Genomic DNA, 20,504 nt, shown 5'->3' with positions numbered 1-20,504 from the left:
ACACAAGTTGCATTACAAATTATAAAATAAGAAACGATGATGTAAATCTTTCAACAACAAACCAAACTTTTAAAATCTTTGAAATTTTGGTGGAATGCAGTATCTCTGTAATTTGATAAAGATGATGAAATAAAAATTTATAATGATGTCTTTGAAAAAATGATCTATGACCTTAGACCATCTACAATGGTTGAGAAACTCAACACCCACTTTTTCAACTCCCAACACTCCACATCATTTTCTCTTTCTTCCACCTAATAACTCAACACCCATTCAACTTTTACCCTCTCCAATGGTTTTTCACTAAACACCCTACCCCGCCACTTTTTATTTTCATATTCTTATTTAAATTTTATTTTTATTTTTATGATTACATAAAATTACAATTATCGATTAAAATTAAATTAAAATAATAAATACTTAATAATTTATTTTTTAATTTTTTGTAATAAAAACAAAATTTATTTAAATAATTGGATACGATACAAATCATCTTAAATTAATTTAAAATACAACACACAATTAACGTAATTAGTACGTTACAAATAATTTAAAATGCAATACAACACACAAGTAACGTAATTAGTACGATACAAATAATTTAAAATGCAATACAACACACAAATAATTCAATCACGGAACATTCCAAACTTTGTCCATATGTGCTTCACTAGATCGGCTTGCAATTCTTGATGAACATTTGGATCACGGAACTCTGATCTAGCACGCACATGATTTGCAAAAGCGGGTAACACCTCGGTCGAGTATGGTTGTGGTGCACTAGATCCACTTTCCCTAGATTGCTCAAAATCGGTCCAACGTTGAGAATATGAATCTCGTTCATCCTCAACAATCATATTATGTAATATGATGCATGACCTCATGATGATACCCAAATCAGCTATGTCCCACAAGCGAGCTGGTTCACGGATGATTTTAAATCGAGCTTGGAGCACTCCAAATGCACGTTCGATGTCCTTCCGACATCCCTCCTGAAATTTTGCAAATAATTTATCGGGTTCACTTTGAGGAAGTCTAATCGATTTGACGAAAGTTGGATAAGAAGGGTAGATACCATCAGCTAGATAGTATGCCATATTATATGGACGTTGATTCACAAAGAAATTCACACTTGGAGCCTTTCCCTGTTCCACGTCATCAAACACTGGTGACCGGTCTAGAACGTTTATATCGTTCAACGTTCCCGGACATCCAAAAAAGGCATGCCAGATCCATAGGTCATGAGATGCAACTGCTTCAAGAATAACTGTGGTGGTTCCCTTATCCCCTCTAGTAAATTGTCCTTCCCATGCTTTAGGACAATTTTTCCACTCCCAGTGCATGCAGTCAATACTCCCAATCATCCCTGGGAACCCCCGCATTTCACTAACATGCAGTATTCTTTGCAGGTCATCTTGGGTTGGTGCTCTCAGATACACTTGCTCGTACAAGCATATGATTCCTTTACAGAATCTACGTAAGCACTCCAATGTTGTAGTACCTCCTATTTTGATGTACTCATCGACCGCATCTGCTGCCACACCATATGCTAACATTCGCATTGCTGTGGTACATTTTGCTAAGGGTGATATACCTTCTTTATTGGCTGCATCAACTCGCTGGGTGAAGTAGTTATCACTACTTGAAAGGTCCCCAACGATTCGAAGGAAAACATTTTTTTTCATCCGGTACAGACGACGAAACATTGCATCGTCATATGTAGGCTCATTGGCAAAGTAGTCGTCAATTAGTCTTTGGTTTGCCGCTGTAACATCCCGACTTTATTAATATTTGTATTAATTATATTAGTAATTATACTATTTGGTATTTTTAATAATTATTTATTTATTTAGTTATTATGTGATATAATAATTATTCGAAGTATTTAATTGTATGTGTGTTTGTGTTATCGTGGTTAATTAAGTTGTATGAGAGATATAGTTAATTGGGCCTTAGTAGTAGAAACGTAATAGATGGATTATGGGCTAAGCCCATTAAGAGAAAAGAGATAGTAAGAGGAGAAAATTAGGGTTTTAGAGTTGGAGTCACATAACTTATTTTTGGGGAGAAAGGAAAAATAGAAAAGAGAAGAGAAAGAAGGGAGGAGCACTTGAGAGAAGAAGAAAATTATGGAGGAAGCATTTATTTTCGCAGCAAGTTTCAGCATAGAGTCATCTTGGCAAATCAGACATATCTCTCAATCCAACCGTTGGATCGTTATGGAACTTGAGCACAACGTTCCTGACTCATAGAGGTAAGTTCTGACCGGAGCGATTTTGATTTTGAGGGTTTTAAGTTTGTCTGATAAGCTGATTCCCGAACTGGTGTTTAGGTGTGTCTCCATTTGATGTTAGAAAGGATTTCTTTTGGAGAAAAACTTAGAGCTATGATGAAAGAGTCCATATTTACCAAGGTAAGGGTGGGGTTCGAATTATATAACCAGGAATATGATGATTGTATGTAGGATTAAGGTGTATGAATTTTTCCATGGATTATTTGTTGTGATTATGTCGTGTTGATTCGATGAAATTAGTTGTTGTTGTGGTGATAATTGTTGTTGTTTTATGCGAAGTTGAAGGATGTTTCAGTGAAGATGTGTACCTCTATTTATTGGTATAGCGACGATATAGGCTTATGCCTTTGTGACGATGATGTTGTTTGTTGTGTGTGTTTGTTGCATTCATATACATATGCATTTTTTGCGACGGCCTGGATTGGCAAATTAGTGACGAAGGCTTATGCCTTGATGCCTCTGTTAATTGGCAATTGGCGATGGGGGCTGATGCCCTGGGTACCACATGCATGTGCAATTGTAGAGTCTCATTATATGTGGCATGAGTGTGATTTAATTGTGACGTGATGTGACTTGAGTTGTTGTTGAATATGACGATGTGAAGTGAATTGTGATAATGTGAAGTTGTAATTATAAGTTTTTATGCTAATGACTTGTTGTGACAGGTGCCGTCTGGAAGATGAAAAATAGTTGTTATAACTATTATTATATTGTTGTTGATTTTGTTATTATATCTGTACAGTTTTAAATTGTTGTTATAGCTGTCGTCTGAAATCTTTAAAGTGATAATTTTGTATGATTTAATTCTAACATATTAATTATCATACTTTTGTTTATATTTTTCGATATCTCACCCCTTCTGAATGATGTTTCCCTTACCGTGGGAAACGGACAGGTACACAAGATAGCGGTGGAAGTTTTGAAGTGATTTTATGAAGTCTTTAGTTGTTGTTAGTCGAGTTGGTGTCTTGCTCTGATACGTAGCACTCGGGGGATAAAACGATTGTTTTAAATATTATTTTTGTTGCTGAATTTTTATATGGTTTTGGTTTAAATTGTAACTTAAAGTTACCGGGCAATGATGCTACGACTTGAATTGAATATTTATGAAGTTTGTTGATTCCGCTGCGAGTTAATTATTGAATTTAAACAAAGTGATTTTTAGTAATGATTTGATTATCGTTTTAAATTCTTGTGCTATGTATCTATATGAAGGCAAGTAAGCCGTAAATGTTTTTGAAATGAAGAACATGTGATACCTCAAATGAACTTGTTTGGAATTTATACTCGTATTTTCCGTATAATTTATCGGGTAGATTTGGGGTGTTACATTAGTGGTATCAGAGCAGGTCCGTCCGTCCGGACAGAGTTGTCTAATTGTTGTTTATCCCTTAGTACGGGACAAGTGTTTACAACACTGTCGGTACTTGTTGTTTTTTATTGCTTGTTGCAGGAGTTGGTTTGGAACTAAGTAGGGGAGAAGTTGTACTCATAGGTTATAATTCGGTTGTAAGTTGTTGGTGCTTCGGTAGCGAAGACACCAGAATATGGAAATAAGAATTGCGTATGCGTTTGGTGTTAAATAGGTTGCTAAGGATGATGACGTGAGATTGTATAATCAGATATAAGCAAGTGGTAGCTATTGCTACGTTGTAAGATGTTTCAAGATATTGCTAAAATGGTTGGCAAGTTAGTAAGGATTATGTTGCAATCGTATTAGAAGATTGATGGTATAAGTACTAGATTTAAACCGTGACCGGGTTGTCGTTTGATCGAAGGATTGAATGTGAAGGATGTGTTAAGTATGGTGATGTCGTATAGATTTTCGAGGACGAAAATATTCTAAGTGGGGGAGAGTTGTAACATCCCGACTTTATTAATATTTGTATTAATTATATTAGTAATTATACTATTTGGTATTTTTAATAATTATTTATTTATTTAGTTATTATGTGATATAATAATTATTCGAAGTATTTAATTGTATGTGTGTTTGTGTTATCGTGGTTAATTAAGTTGTATGAGAGATATAGTTAATTGGGCCTTAGTAGTAGAAACGTAATAGATGGATTATGGGCTAAGCCCATTAAGAGAAAAGAGATAGTAAGAGGAGAAAATTAGGGTTTTAGAGTTGGAGTCACATAACTTATTTTTGGGGAGAAAGGAAAAATAGAAAAGAGAAGAGAAAGAAGGGAGGAGCACTTGAGAGAAGAAGAAAATTATGGAGGAAGCATTTATTTTCGCAGCAAGTTTCAGCATAGAGTCATCTTGGCAAATCAGACATATCTCTCAATCCAACCGTTGGATCGTTATGGAACTTGAGCACAACGTTCCTGACTCATAGAGGTAAGTTCTGACCGGAGCGATTTTGATTTTGAGGGTTTTAAGTTTGTCTGATAAGCTGATTCCCGAACTGGTGTTTAGGTGTGTCTCCATTTGATGTTAGAAAGGATTTCTTTTGGAGAAAAACTTAGAGCTATGATGAAAGAGTCCATATTTACCAAGGTAAGGGTGGGGTTCGAATTATATAACCAGGAATATGATGATTGTATGTAGGATTAAGGTGTATGAATTTTTCCATGGATTATTTGTTGTGATTATGTCGTGTTGATTCGATGAAATTAGTTGTTGTTGTGGTGATAATTGTTGTTGTTTTATGCGAAGTTGAAGGATGTTTCAGTGAAGATGTGTACCTCTATTTATTGGTATAGCGACGATATAGGCTTATGCCTTTGTGACGATGATGTTGTTTGTTGTGTGTGTTTGTTGCATTCATATACATATGCATTTTTTGCGACGGCCTGGATTGGCAAATTAGTGACGAAGGCTTATGCCTTGATGCCTCTGTTAATTGGCAATTGGCGATGGGGGCTGATGCCCTGGGTACCACATGCATGTGCAATTGTAGAGTCTCATTATATGTGGCATGAGTGTGATTTAATTGTGACGTGATGTGACTTGAGTTGTTGTTGAATATGACGATGTGAAGTGAATTGTGATAATGTGAAGTTGTAATTATAAGTTTTTATGCTAATGACTTGTTGTGACAGGTGCCGTCTGGAAGATGAAAAATAGTTGTTATAACTATTATTATATTGTTGTTGATTTTGTTATTATATCTGTACAGTTTTAAATTGTTGTTATAGCTGTCGTCTGAAATCTTTAAAGTGATAATTTTGTATGATTTAATTCTAACATATTAATTATCATACTTTTGTTTATATTTTTCGATATCTCACCCCTTCTGAATGATGTTTCCCTTACCGTGGGAAACGGACAGGTACACAAGATAGCGGTGGAAGTTTTGAAGTGATTTTATGAAGTCTTTAGTTGTTGTTAGTCGAGTTGGTGTCTTGCTCTGATACGTAGCACTCGGGGGATAAAACGATTGTTTTAAATATTATTTTTGTTGCTGAATTTTTATATGGTTTTGGTTTAAATTGTAACTTAAAGTTACCGGGCAATGATGCTACGACTTGAATTGAATATTTATGAAGTTTGTTGATTCCGCTGCGAGTTAATTATTGAATTTAAACAAAGTGATTTTTAGTAATGATTTGATTATCGTTTTAAATTCTTGTGCTATGTATCTATATGAAGGCAAGTAAGCCGTAAATGTTTTTGAAATGAAGAACATGTGATACCTCAAATGAACTTGTTTGGAATTTATACTCGTATTTTCCGTATAATTTATCGGGTAGATTTGGGGTGTTACATTAGTGGTATCAGAGCAGGTCCGTCCGTCCGGACAGAGTTGTCTAATTGTTGTTTATCCCTTAGTACGGGACAAGTGTTTACAACACTGTCGGTACTTGTTGTTTTTTATTGCTTGTTGCAGGAGTTGGTTTGGAACTAAGTAGGGGAGAAGTTGTACTCATAGGTTATAATTCGGTTGTAAGTTGTTGGTGCTTCGGTAGCGAAGACACCAGAATATGGAAATAAGAATTGCGTATGCGTTTGGTGTTAAATAGGTTGCTAAGGATGATGACGTGAGATTGTATAATCAGATATAAGCAAGTGGTAGCTATTGCTACGTTGTAAGATGTTTCAAGATATTGCTAAAATGGTTGGCAAGTTAGTAAGGATTATGTTGCAATCGTATTAGAAGATTGATGGTATAAGTACTAGATTTAAACCGTGACCGGGTTGTCGTTTGATCGAAGGATTGAATGTGAAGGATGTGTTAAGTATGGTGATGTCGTATAGATTTTCGAGGACGAAAATATTCTAAGTGGGGGAGAGTTGTAACATCCCGACTTTATTAATATTTGTATTAATTATATTAGTAATTATACTATTTGGTATTTTTAATAATTATTTATTTATTTAGTTATTATGTGATATAATAATTATTCGAAGTATTTAATTGTATGTGTGTTTGTGTTATCGTGGTTAATTAAGTTGTATGAGAGATATAGTTAATTGGGCCTTAGTAGTAGAAACGTAATAGATGGATTATGGGCTAAGCCCATTAAGAGAAAAGAGATAGTAAGAGGAGAAAATTAGGGTTTTAGAGTTGGAGTCACATAACTTATTTTTGGGGAGAAAGGAAAAATAGAAAAGAGAAGAGAAAGAAGGGAGGAGCACTTGAGAGAAGAAGAAAATTATGGAGGAAGCATTTATTTTCGCAGCAAGTTTCAGCATAGAGTCATCTTGGCAAATCAGACATATCTCTCAATCCAACCGTTGGATCGTTATGGAACTTGAGCACAACGTTCCTGACTCATAGAGGTAAGTTCTGACCGGAGCGATTTTGATTTTGAGGGTTTTAAGTTTGTCTGATAAGCTGATTCCCGAACTGGTGTTTAGGTGTGTCTCCATTTGATGTTAGAAAGGATTTCTTTTGGAGAAAAACTTAGAGCTATGATGAAAGAGTCCATATTTACCAAGGTAAGGGTGGGGTTCGAATTATATAACCAGGAATATGATGATTGTATGTAGGATTAAGGTGTATGAATTTTTCCATGGATTATTTGTTGTGATTATGTCGTGTTGATTCGATGAAATTAGTTGTTGTTGTGGTGATAATTGTTGTTGTTTTATGCGAAGTTGAAGGATGTTTCAGTGAAGATGTGTACCTCTATTTATTGGTATAGCGACGATATAGGCTTATGCCTTTGTGACGATGATGTTGTTTGTTGTGTGTGTTTGTTGCATTCATATACATATGCATTTTTTGCGACGGCCTGGATTGGCAAATTAGTGACGAAGGCTTATGCCTTGATGCCTCTGTTAATTGGCAATTGGCGATGGGGGCTGATGCCCTGGGTACCACATGCATGTGCAATTGTAGAGTCTCATTATATGTGGCATGAGTGTGATTTAATTGTGACGTGATGTGACTTGAGTTGTTGTTGAATATGACGATGTGAAGTGAATTGTGATAATGTGAAGTTGTAATTATAAGTTTTTATGCTAATGACTTGTTGTGACAGGTGCCGTCTGGAAGATGAAAAATAGTTGTTATAACTATTATTATATTGTTGTTGATTTTGTTATTATATCTGTACAGTTTTAAATTGTTGTTATAGCTGTCGTCTGAAATCTTTAAAGTGATAATTTTGTATGATTTAATTCTAACATATTAATTATCATACTTTTGTTTATATTTTTCGATATCTCACCCCTTCTGAATGATGTTTCCCTTACCGTGGGAAACGGACAGGTACACAAGATAGCGGTGGAAGTTTTGAAGTGATTTTATGAAGTCTTTAGTTGTTGTTAGTCGAGTTGGTGTCTTGCTCTGATACGTAGCACTCGGGGGATAAAACGATTGTTTTAAATATTATTTTTGTTGCTGAATTTTTATATGGTTTTGGTTTAAATTGTAACTTAAAGTTACCGGGCAATGATGCTACGACTTGAATTGAATATTTATGAAGTTTGTTGATTCCGCTGCGAGTTAATTATTGAATTTAAACAAAGTGATTTTTAGTAATGATTTGATTATCGTTTTAAATTCTTGTGCTATGTATCTATATGAAGGCAAGTAAGCCGTAAATGTTTTTGAAATGAAGAACATGTGATACCTCAAATGAACTTGTTTGGAATTTATACTCGTATTTTCCGTATAATTTATCGGGTAGATTTGGGGTGTTACATTAGTGGTATCAGAGCAGGTCCGTCCGTCCGGACAGAGTTGTCTAATTGTTGTTTATCCCTTAGTACGGGACAAGTGTTTACAACACTGTCGGTACTTGTTGTTTTTTATTGCTTGTTGCAGGAGTTGGTTTGGAACTAAGTAGGGGAGAAGTTGTACTCATAGGTTATAATTCGGTTGTAAGTTGTTGGTGCTTCGGTAGCGAAGACACCAGAATATGGAAATAAGAATTGCGTATGCGTTTGGTGTTAAATAGGTTGCTAAGGATGATGACGTGAGATTGTATAATCAGATATAAGCAAGTGGTAGCTATTGCTACGTTGTAAGATGTTTCAAGATATTGCTAAAATGGTTGGCAAGTTAGTAAGGATTATGTTGCAATCGTATTAGAAGATTGATGGTATAAGTACTAGATTTAAACCGTGACCGGGTTGTCGTTTGATCGAAGGATTGAATGTGAAGGATGTGTTAAGTATGGTGATGTCGTATAGATTTTCGAGGACGAAAATATTCTAAGTGGGGGAGAGTTGTAACATCCCGACTTTATTAATATTTGTATTAATTATATTAGTAATTATACTATTTGGTATTTTTAATAATTATTTATTTATTTAGTTATTATGTGATATAATAATTATTCGAAGTATTTAATTGTATGTGTGTTTGTGTTATCGTGGTTAATTAAGTTGTATGAGAGATATAGTTAATTGGGCCTTAGTAGTAGAAACGTAATAGATGGATTATGGGCTAAGCCCATTAAGAGAAAAGAGATAGTAAGAGGAGAAAATTAGGGTTTTAGAGTTGGAGTCACATAACTTATTTTTGGGGAGAAAGGAAAAATAGAAAAGAGAAGAGAAAGAAGGGAGGAGCACTTGAGAGAAGAAGAAAATTATGGAGGAAGCATTTATTTTCGCAGCAAGTTTCAGCATAGAGTCATCTTGGCAAATCAGACATATCTCTCAATCCAACCGTTGGATCGTTATGGAACTTGAGCACAACGTTCCTGACTCATAGAGGTAAGTTCTGACCGGAGCGATTTTGATTTTGAGGGTTTTAAGTTTGTCTGATAAGCTGATTCCCGAACTGGTGTTTAGGTGTGTCTCCATTTGATGTTAGAAAGGATTTCTTTTGGAGAAAAACTTAGAGCTATGATGAAAGAGTCCATATTTACCAAGGTAAGGGTGGGGTTCGAATTATATAACCAGGAATATGATGATTGTATGTAGGATTAAGGTGTATGAATTTTTCCATGGATTATTTGTTGTGATTATGTCGTGTTGATTCGATGAAATTAGTTGTTGTTGTGGTGATAATTGTTGTTGTTTTATGCGAAGTTGAAGGATGTTTCAGTGAAGATGTGTACCTCTATTTATTGGTATAGCGACGATATAGGCTTATGCCTTTGTGACGATGATGTTGTTTGTTGTGTGTGTTTGTTGCATTCATATACATATGCATTTTTTGCGACGGCCTGGATTGGCAAATTAGTGACGAAGGCTTATGCCTTGATGCCTCTGTTAATTGGCAATTGGCGATGGGGGCTGATGCCCTGGGTACCACATGCATGTGCAATTGTAGAGTCTCATTATATGTGGCATGAGTGTGATTTAATTGTGACGTGATGTGACTTGAGTTGTTGTTGAATATGACGATGTGAAGTGAATTGTGATAATGTGAAGTTGTAATTATAAGTTTTTATGCTAATGACTTGTTGTGACAGGTGCCGTCTGGAAGATGAAAAATAGTTGTTATAACTATTATTATATTGTTGTTGATTTTGTTATTATATCTGTACAGTTTTAAATTGTTGTTATAGCTGTCGTCTGAAATCTTTAAAGTGATAATTTTGTATGATTTAATTCTAACATATTAATTATCATACTTTTGTTTATATTTTTCGATATCTCACCCCTTCTGAATGATGTTTCCCTTACCGTGGGAAACGGACAGGTACACAAGATAGCGGTGGAAGTTTTGAAGTGATTTTATGAAGTCTTTAGTTGTTGTTAGTCGAGTTGGTGTCTTGCTCTGATACGTAGCACTCGGGGGATAAAACGATTGTTTTAAATATTATTTTTGTTGCTGAATTTTTATATGGTTTTGGTTTAAATTGTAACTTAAAGTTACCGGGCAATGATGCTACGACTTGAATTGAATATTTATGAAGTTTGTTGATTCCGCTGCGAGTTAATTATTGAATTTAAACAAAGTGATTTTTAGTAATGATTTGATTATCGTTTTAAATTCTTGTGCTATGTATCTATATGAAGGCAAGTAAGCCGTAAATGTTTTTGAAATGAAGAACATGTGATACCTCAAATGAACTTGTTTGGAATTTATACTCGTATTTTCCGTATAATTTATCGGGTAGATTTGGGGTGTTACATTAGTGGTATCAGAGCAGGTCCGTCCGTCCGGACAGAGTTGTCTAATTGTTGTTTATCCCTTAGTACGGGACAAGTGTTTACAACACTGTCGGTACTTGTTGTTTTTTATTGCTTGTTGCAGGAGTTGGTTTGGAACTAAGTAGGGGAGAAGTTGTACTCATAGGTTATAATTCGGTTGTAAGTTGTTGGTGCTTCGGTAGCGAAGACACCAGAATATGGAAATAAGAATTGCGTATGCGTTTGGTGTTAAATAGGTTGCTAAGGATGATGACGTGAGATTGTATAATCAGATATAAGCAAGTGGTAGCTATTGCTACGTTGTAAGATGTTTCAAGATATTGCTAAAATGGTTGGCAAGTTAGTAAGGATTATGTTGCAATCGTATTAGAAGATTGATGGTATAAGTACTAGATTTAAACCGTGACCGGGTTGTCGTTTGATCGAAGGATTGAATGTGAAGGATGTGTTAAGTATGGTGATGTCGTATAGATTTTCGAGGACGAAAATATTCTAAGTGGGGGAGAGTTGTAACATCCCGACTTTATTAATATTTGTATTAATTATATTAGTAATTATACTATTTGGTATTTTTAATAATTATTTATTTATTTAGTTATTATGTGATATAATAATTATTCGAAGTATTTAATTGTATGTGTGTTTGTGTTATCGTGGTTAATTAAGTTGTATGAGAGATATAGTTAATTGGGCCTTAGTAGTAGAAACGTAATAGATGGATTATGGGCTAAGCCCATTAAGAGAAAAGAGATAGTAAGAGGAGAAAATTAGGGTTTTAGAGTTGGAGTCACATAACTTATTTTTGGGGAGAAAGGAAAAATAGAAAAGAGAAGAGAAAGAAGGGAGGAGCACTTGAGAGAAGAAGAAAATTATGGAGGAAGCATTTATTTTCGCAGCAAGTTTCAGCATAGAGTCATCTTGGCAAATCAGACATATCTCTCAATCCAACCGTTGGATCGTTATGGAACTTGAGCACAACGTTCCTGACTCATAGAGGTAAGTTCTGACCGGAGCGATTTTGATTTTGAGGGTTTTAAGTTTGTCTGATAAGCTGATTCCCGAACTGGTGTTTAGGTGTGTCTCCATTTGATGTTAGAAAGGATTTCTTTTGGAGAAAAACTTAGAGCTATGATGAAAGAGTCCATATTTACCAAGGTAAGGGTGGGGTTCGAATTATATAACCAGGAATATGATGATTGTATGTAGGATTAAGGTGTATGAATTTTTCCATGGATTATTTGTTGTGATTATGTCGTGTTGATTCGATGAAATTAGTTGTTGTTGTGGTGATAATTGTTGTTGTTTTATGCGAAGTTGAAGGATGTTTCAGTGAAGATGTGTACCTCTATTTATTGGTATAGCGACGATATAGGCTTATGCCTTTGTGACGATGATGTTGTTTGTTGTGTGTGTTTGTTGCATTCATATACATATGCATTTTTTGCGACGGCCTGGATTGGCAAATTAGTGACGAAGGCTTATGCCTTGATGCCTCTGTTAATTGGCAATTGGCGATGGGGGATGATGCCCTGGGTACCACATGCATGTGCAATTGTAGAGTCTCATTATATGTGGCATGAGTGTGATTTAATTGTGACGTGATGTGACTTGAGTTGTTGTTGAATATGACGATGTGAAGTGAATTGTGATAATGTGAAGTTGTAATTATAAGTTTTTATGCTAATGACTTGTTGTGACAGGTGCCGTCTGGAAGATGAAAAATAGTTGTTATAACTATTATTATATTGTTGTTGATTTTGTTATTATATCTGTACAGTTTTAAATTGTTGTTATAGCTGTCGTCTGAAATCTTTAAAGTGATAATTTTGTATGATTTAATTCTAACATATTAATTATCATACTTTTGTTTATATTTTTCGATATCTCACCCCTTCTGAATGATGTTTCCCTTACCGTGGGAAACGGACAGGTACACAAGATAGCGGTGGAAGTTTTGAAGTGATTTTATGAAGTCTTTAGTTGTTGTTAGTCGAGTTGGTGTCTTGCTCTGATACGTAGCACTCGGGGGATAAAACGATTGTTTTAAATATTATTTTTGTTGCTGAATTTTTATATGGTTTTGGTTTAAATTGTAACTTAAAGTTACCGGGCAATGATGCTACGACTTGAATTGAATATTTATGAAGTTTGTTGATTCCGCTGCGAGTTAATTATTGAATTTAAACAAAGTGATTTTTAGTAATGATTTGATTATCGTTTTAAATTCTTGTGCTATGTATCTATATGAAGGCAAGTAAGCCGTAAATGTTTTTGAAATGAAGAACATGTGATACCTCAAATGAACTTGTTTGGAATTTATACTCGTATTTTCCGTATAATTTATCGGGTAGATTTGGGGTGTTACATTAGTGGTATCAGAGCAGGTCCGTCCGTCCGGACAGAGTTGTCTAATTGTTGTTTATCCCTTAGTACGGGACAAGTGTTTACAACACTGTCGGTACTTGTTGTTTTTTATTGCTTGTTGCAGGAGTTGGTTTGGAACTAAGTAGGGGAGAAGTTGTACTCATAGGTTATAATTCGGTTGTAAGTTGTTGGTGCTTCGGTAGCGAAGACACCAGAATATGGAAATAAGAATTGCGTATGCGTTTGGTGTTAAATAGGTTGCTAAGGATGATGACGTGAGATTGTATAATCAGATATAAGCAAGTGGTAGCTATTGCTACGTTGTAAGATGTTTCAAGATATTGCTAAAATGGTTGGCAAGTTAGTAAGGATTATGTTGCAATCGTATTAGAAGATTGATGGTATAAGTACTAGATTTAAACCGTGACCGGGTTGTCGTTTGATCGAAGGATTGAATGTGAAGGATGTGTTAAGTATGGTGATGTCGTATAGATTTTCGAGGACGAAAATATTCTAAGTGGGGGAGAGTTGTAACATCCCGACTTTATTAATATTTGTATTAATTATATTAGTAATTATACTATTTGGTATTTTTAATAATTATTTATTTATTTAGTTATTATGTGATATAATAATTATTCGAAGTATTTAATTGTATGTGTGTTTGTGTTATCGTGGTTAATTAAGTTGTATGAGAGATATAGTTAATTGGGCCTTAGTAGTAGAAACGTAATAGATGGATTATGGGCTAAGCCCATTAAGAGAAAAGAGATAGTAAGAGGAGAAAATTAGGGTTTTAGAGTTGGAGTCACATAACTTATTTTTGGGGAGAAAGGAAAAATAGAAAAGAGAAGAGAAAGAAGGGAGGAGCACTTGAGAGAAGAAGAAAATTATGGAGGAAGCATTTATTTTCGCAGCAAGTTTCAGCATAGAGTCATCTTGGCAAATCAGACATATCTCTCAATCCAACCGTTGGATCGTTATGGAACTTGAGCACAACGTTCCTGACTCATAGAGGTAAGTTCTGACCGGAGCGATTTTGATTTTGAGGGTTTTAAGTTTGTCTGATAAGCTGATTCCCGAACTGGTGTTTAGGTGTGTCTCCATTTGATGTTAGAAAGGATTTCTTTTGGAGAAAAACTTAGAGCTATGATGAAAGAGTCCATATTTACCAAGGTAAGGGTGGGGTTCGAATTATATAACCAGGAATATGATGATTGTATGTAGGATTAAGGTGTATGAATTTTTCCATGGATTATTTGTTGTGATTATGTCGTGTTGATTCGATGAAATTAGTTGTTGTTGTGGTGATAATTGTTGTTGTTTTATGCGAAGTTGAAGGATGTTTCAGTGAAGATGTGTACCTCTATTTATTGGTATAGCGACGATATAGGCTTATGCCTTTGTGACGATGATGTTGTTTGTTGTGTGTGTTTGTTGCATTCATATACATATGCATTTTTTGCGACGGCCTGGATTGGCAAATTAGTGACGAAGGCTTATGCCTTGATGCCTCTGTTAATTGGCAATTGGCGATGGGGGATGATGCCCTGGGTACCACATGCATGTGCAATTGTAGAGTCTCATTATATGTGGCATGAGTGTGATTTAATTGTGACGTGATGTGACTTGAGTTGTTGTTGAATATGACGATGTGAAGTGAATTGTGATAATGTGAAGTTGTAATTATAAGTTTTTATGCTAATGACTTGTTGTGACAGGTGCCGTCTGGAAGATGAAAAATAGTTGTTATAACTATTATTATATTGTTGTTGATTTTGTTATTATATCTGTACAGTTTTAAATTGTTGTTATAGCTGTCGTCTGAAATCTTTAAAGTGATAATTTTGTATGATTTAATTCTAACATATTAATTATCATACTTTTGTTTATATTTTTCGATATCTCACCCCTTCTGAATGATGTTTCCCTTACCGTGGGAAACGGACAGGTACACAAGATAGCGGTGGAAGTTTTGAAGTGATTTTATGAAGTCTTTAGTTGTTGTTAGTCGAGTTGGTGTCTTGCTCTGATACGTAGCACTCGGGGGATAAAACGATTGTTTTAAATATTATTTTTGTTGCTGAATTTTTATATGGTTTTGGTTTAAATTGTAACTTAAAGTTACCGGGCAATGATGCTACGACTTGAATTGAATATTTATGAAGTTTGTTGATTCCGCTGCGAGTTAATTATTGAATTTAAACAAAGTGATTTTTAGTAATGATTTGATTATCGTTTTAAATTCTTGTGCTATGTATCTATATGAAGGCAAGTAAGCCGTAAATGTTTTTGAAATGAAGAACATGTGATACCTCAAATGAACTTGTTTGGAATTTATACTCGTATTTTCCGTATAATTTATCGGGTAGATTTGGGGTGTTACATTAGTGGTATCAGAGCAGGTCCGTCCGTCCGGACAGAGTTGTCTAATTGTTGTTTATCCCTTAGTACGGGACAAGTGTTTACAACACTGTCGGTACTTGTTGTTTTTTATTGCTTGTTGCAGGAGTTGGTTTGGAACTAAGTAGGGGAGAAGTTGTACTCATAGGTTATAATTCGGTTGTAAGTTGTTGGTGCTTCGGTAGCGAAGACACCAGAATATGGAAATAAGAATTGCGTATGCGTTTGGTGTTAAATAGGTTGCTAAGGATGATGACGTGAGATTGTATAATCAGATATAAGCAAGTGGTAGCTATTGCTACGTTGTAAGATGTTTCAAGATATTGCTAAAATGGTTGGCAAGTTAGTAAGGATTATGTTGCAATCGTATTAGAAGATTGATGGTATAAGTACTAGATTTAAACCGTGACCGGGTTGTCGTTTGATCGAAGGATTGAATGTGAAGGATGTGTTAAGTATGGTGATGTCGTATAGATTTTCGAGGACGAAAATATTCTAAGTGGGGGAGAGTTGTAACATCCCGACTTTATTAATATTTGTATTAATTATATTAGTAATTATACTATTTGGTATTTTTAATAATTATTTATTTATTTAGTTATTATGTGATATAATAATTATTCGAAGTATTTAATTGTATGTGTGTTTGTGTTATCGTGGTTAATTAAGTTGTATGAGAGATATAGTTAATTGGGCCTTAGTAGTAGAAACGTAATAGATGGATTATGGGCTAAGCCCATTAAGAGAAAAGAGATAGTAAGAGGAGAAAATTAGGGTTTTAGAGTTGGAGTCACATAACTTATTTTTGGGGAGAAAGGAAAAATAGAAAAGAGAAGAGAAAGAAGGGAGGAGCACTTGAGAGAAGAAGAAAATTATGGAGGAAGCATTTATTTTCGCAGCAAGTTTCAGCATAGAGTCATCTTGGCAAATCAGACATATCTCTCAATCCAACCGTTGGATCGTTATGGAACTTGAGCACAACGTTCCTGACTCATAGAGGTAAGTTCTGACCGGAGCGATTTTGATTTTGAGGGTTTTAAGTTTGTCTGATAAGCTGATTCCCGAACTGGTGTTTAGGTGTGTCTCCATTTGATGTTAGAAAGGATTTCTTTTGGAGAAAAACTTAGAGCTATGATGAAAGAGTCCATATTTACCAAGGTAAGGGTGGGGTTCGAATTATATAACCAGGAATATGATGATTGTATGTAGGATTAAGGTGTATGAATTTTTCCATGGATTATTTGTTGTGATTATGTCGTGTTGATTCGATGAAATTAGTTGTTGTTGTGGTGATAATTGTTGTTGTTTTATGCGAAGTTGAAGGATGTTTCAGTGAAGATGTGTACCTCTATTTATTGGTATAGCGACGATATAGGCTTATGCCTTTGTGACGATGATGTTGTTTGTTGTGTGTGTTTGTTGCATTCATATACATATGCATTTTTTGCGACGGCCTGGATTGGCAAATTAGTGACGAAGGCTTATGCCTTGATGCCTCTGTTAATTGGCAATTGGCGATGGGGGCTGATGCCCTGGGTACCACATGCATGTGCAATTGTAGAGTCTCATTATATGTGGCATGAGTGTGATTTAATTGTGACGTGATGTGACTTGAGTTGTTGTTGAATATGACGATGTGAAGTGAATTGTGATAATGTGAAGTTGTAATTATAAGTTTTTATGCTAATGACTTGTTGTGACAGGTGCCGTCTGGAAGATGAAAAATAGTTGTTATAACTATTATTATATTGTTGTTGATTTTGTTATTATATCTGTACAGTTTTAAATTGTTGTTATAGCTGTCGTCTGAAATCTTTAAAGTGATAATTTTGTATGATTTAATTCTAACATATTAATTATCATACTTTTGTTTATATTTTTCGATATCTCACCCCTTCTGAATGATGTTTCCCTTACCGTGGGAAACGGACAGGTACACAAGATAGCGGTGGAAGTTTTGAAGTGATTTTATGAAGTCTTTAGTTGTTGTTAGTCGAGTTGGTGTCTTGCTCTGATACGTAGCACTCGGGGGATAAAACGATTGTTTTAAATATTATTTTTGTTGCTGAATTTTCATATGGTTTTGGTTTAAATTGTAACTTAAAGTTACCGGGCAATGATGCTATGACTTGAATTGAATATTTATGAAGTTTGTTGATTCCGCTGCGAGTTAATTATTGAATTTAAACAAAGTGATTTTTAGTAATGATTTGATTATCGTTTTAAATTCTTGTGCTATGTATCTATATGAAGGCAAGTAAGCCGTAAATGTTTTTGAAATGAAGAACATGTGATACCTCAAATGAACTTGTTTGGAATTTATACTCGTATTTTCCGTATAATTTATCGGGTAGATTTGGGGTGTTACAGCCGCTGCATGATCTCTATTGAGATATTTTCTACTACGAGGTGCATTATCTTCCGATATTTTGTTTCTACGCTCTCTAAATCGATTGACTATATAATTTTCTTCAATTTCACGATTTTGATTGTAGGCTGCGATATCAAAATGATATTGTGATGGATCCATTTTTTTGTGATATTGGAGGTAGATTGGATGGATTTTGGGATATTGGTACATAAATGGATGTATGAGTCCCTATATATAAATGGATGTGGGTGGTGGACCACTGACGGATTCGAAATAATTTATTGTATAGAGTTAATTATCAGATAAGGAATAGATTCGAATTGGGTGGTGGACCACTGACGGATTCGAAATAATTTATTGTATAGAGTTAATTATCAGATAAGGAATAGATTCGAATTGGGTGGTGGACCACTGACGGATTCGAAATAATTTATTGTATAGAGTTAATTATCAGATAAGGAATAGATTCGAATTGGGTGGTGGACCACTGACGGATTCGAAATAATTTATTGTATAGAGTTAATTATCAGATAAAGAATAGATTCGACAATAATTAAAGCAAACACTACACTGACATATTGAAACAACAATAATTAAAGCAAACACTACACTGGCATATTGAAACAACAATAATTAAAGCAAACACTACACTGGCATATTGAAACAACAATAATTAAAGCAAACACTACACTAGCATATTGAAACAACAATAATTAAAGCAAACACTACACTGGCATATTGAAACAACAATAATTAAAGCAGACACTACACTGACAAATACTTCATTGAAATTAATTATCAAACAGTTCTGCCTCCAACTTTTTCAACAGCTGGTTCTTCCGGTCATCTAGATGCTCTTCGGAAGTTAGCTTTAGATACATCTTCATTTTCTTGGTTTTAGTCTTTTCCAAGGCTATATTGTTAGCCTGCTGTTGCATCAAGGCTATGTTGTCCAATCGTTCAAGCTCTTTCGTCTTGAATTCTTTGTATTCAGCCCATTCTTTGTCCACCACCTCCGAGGCATATTCCTTGCTTTTCTTTTTACCCTTTTTTTTAGCTGCCTCCCTTCCTATAGGACGAGCACTGGATTCTACAGTGTTTGAGCCACATGCATCACTCTCGCGAGATCTCTTAGATCCACTACTTCATGAGCCAATATTTCCTCCTACTTGACTACCATAACGTGGTTGATCACGGAGAGCGTGCCATTCTTCCATTAAAGTGAATCTAACATTCTTCCCACATGCATATAATTCCTGCGCTTTTGCCAAAACATCATTCTCCGACCAACCACTTCCTTGCATACGCTTAGCGCCATCATAAGCGCCAATCCATTTACCCAACACTTTGTTCATATAATTAAAACGGTTTCGGCATGCAGGTCCATCACGCGGAGGATCGAATGAGCAATGCTCATTACAATACTCAGCAATTTTACCCCAATATGTTTCACCTTTCTGGTTTCTCCCGACAACACTGCTTGTTCCAAATTTAATCCACCCACTAATTAGCACCAAATTTTGTTCAGTGTTCCATGCTGGTTGCTGAGTTTTCCTGCTCTTAGGAGTTGAATCCTCTGAATTTGGACCGACTTCATTAGAAACTATCATGCCACCAATAGTTAGTTGTGTTGAAAACTCGGGAAATTCAGGTACACCACCACTTGGAAAATTTGCATTCGCCATTGTCACATAACCATTAAACGGGGGTGTTTGAGATGGATTTCTCGGCATAGATCCATAATATGGTTGAAAGTTTGGAACAGAGGATGACTGGTTGAAATTTGGTGGAAAACCAAAATTAGGTATGTTTTGAGGATGTTGGTTGGAAAATTGATTTGAATTTTGATAATAGTTGGGATTTTGATAATTGTTGGGATTTTGAAAATTGTTGGGATTTTGGTCAAATGCAAAATTAGCAGAATTTTGAGTGTTAAAATGATTATTGAGATCCATTTCACTAAAAAAAGACACTTAACTTCAAAATAAACACTAATAGAAAGATAATAATAAGATTAAGATAGTGAAAAACTTGGTTTTTTTTTCTGTGTCCAAATCAAATGAACCAAGTCTCTATTTATAGAGAAAAAAAATCATGAATTTTGGTAAAAAATAAAAAATAAAAAAAATAATTTGCAACGAAATAATTGAGTCCAAAGTATTAAATGGATAAAAATCTGGCCAGCCAATCACAAACAACCAAGTGGCATTAATTATCCCTTTTCTCTTTCTCTCTCCGCGTGGGATAAAGCCCACTCTCACGGCCAGAGAGTGGCTCACACGTGCCTGCTTTGGGCCAATCAGGCGCTGCCAAGTCAGCCTCTGCGTCAGTTTACTTGGTGTTGAGTTTTCTCAACATCTCTCTCCTCCAACACACACTCAACACTACTTTACACACACCATTGCACATGATTTTCCCATGTTGACTTCAAATAAACCCACCATTGCACATGGTCTTATAATAAAATAAGAAACTCATCAACGAAAATTTTATAGTACAAAAACTATCTATTGAGAGTGATTAGATATATCGGTACAGTATTTTATAAAAATTTAGCTTAGCAATACA

The 20,504-nt window shown here is 35.0% G+C and overlaps 1 pseudogene; it reads right to left on the bottom strand.

Annotated features, from left to right (window-relative positions):
* Positions 1-566: 566 nt before the first annotated feature.
* On the bottom strand, positions 567-19,891 carry LOC131662135 (uncharacterized; annotated as a pseudogene).
* Positions 19,892-20,504: the final 613 nt, after the last annotated feature.

This window comes from Vicia villosa, linkage group LG3 (assembly GCF_029867415.1).
Source record: "Vicia villosa cultivar HV-30 ecotype Madison, WI linkage group LG3, Vvil1.0, whole genome shotgun sequence".
Lineage (NCBI taxonomy): Eukaryota > Viridiplantae > Streptophyta > Magnoliopsida > Fabales > Fabaceae > Vicia > Vicia villosa.
Note: the sequence above shows the minus strand (reverse complement) of the source record. Positions and strands in the feature narration are given on the sequence as shown.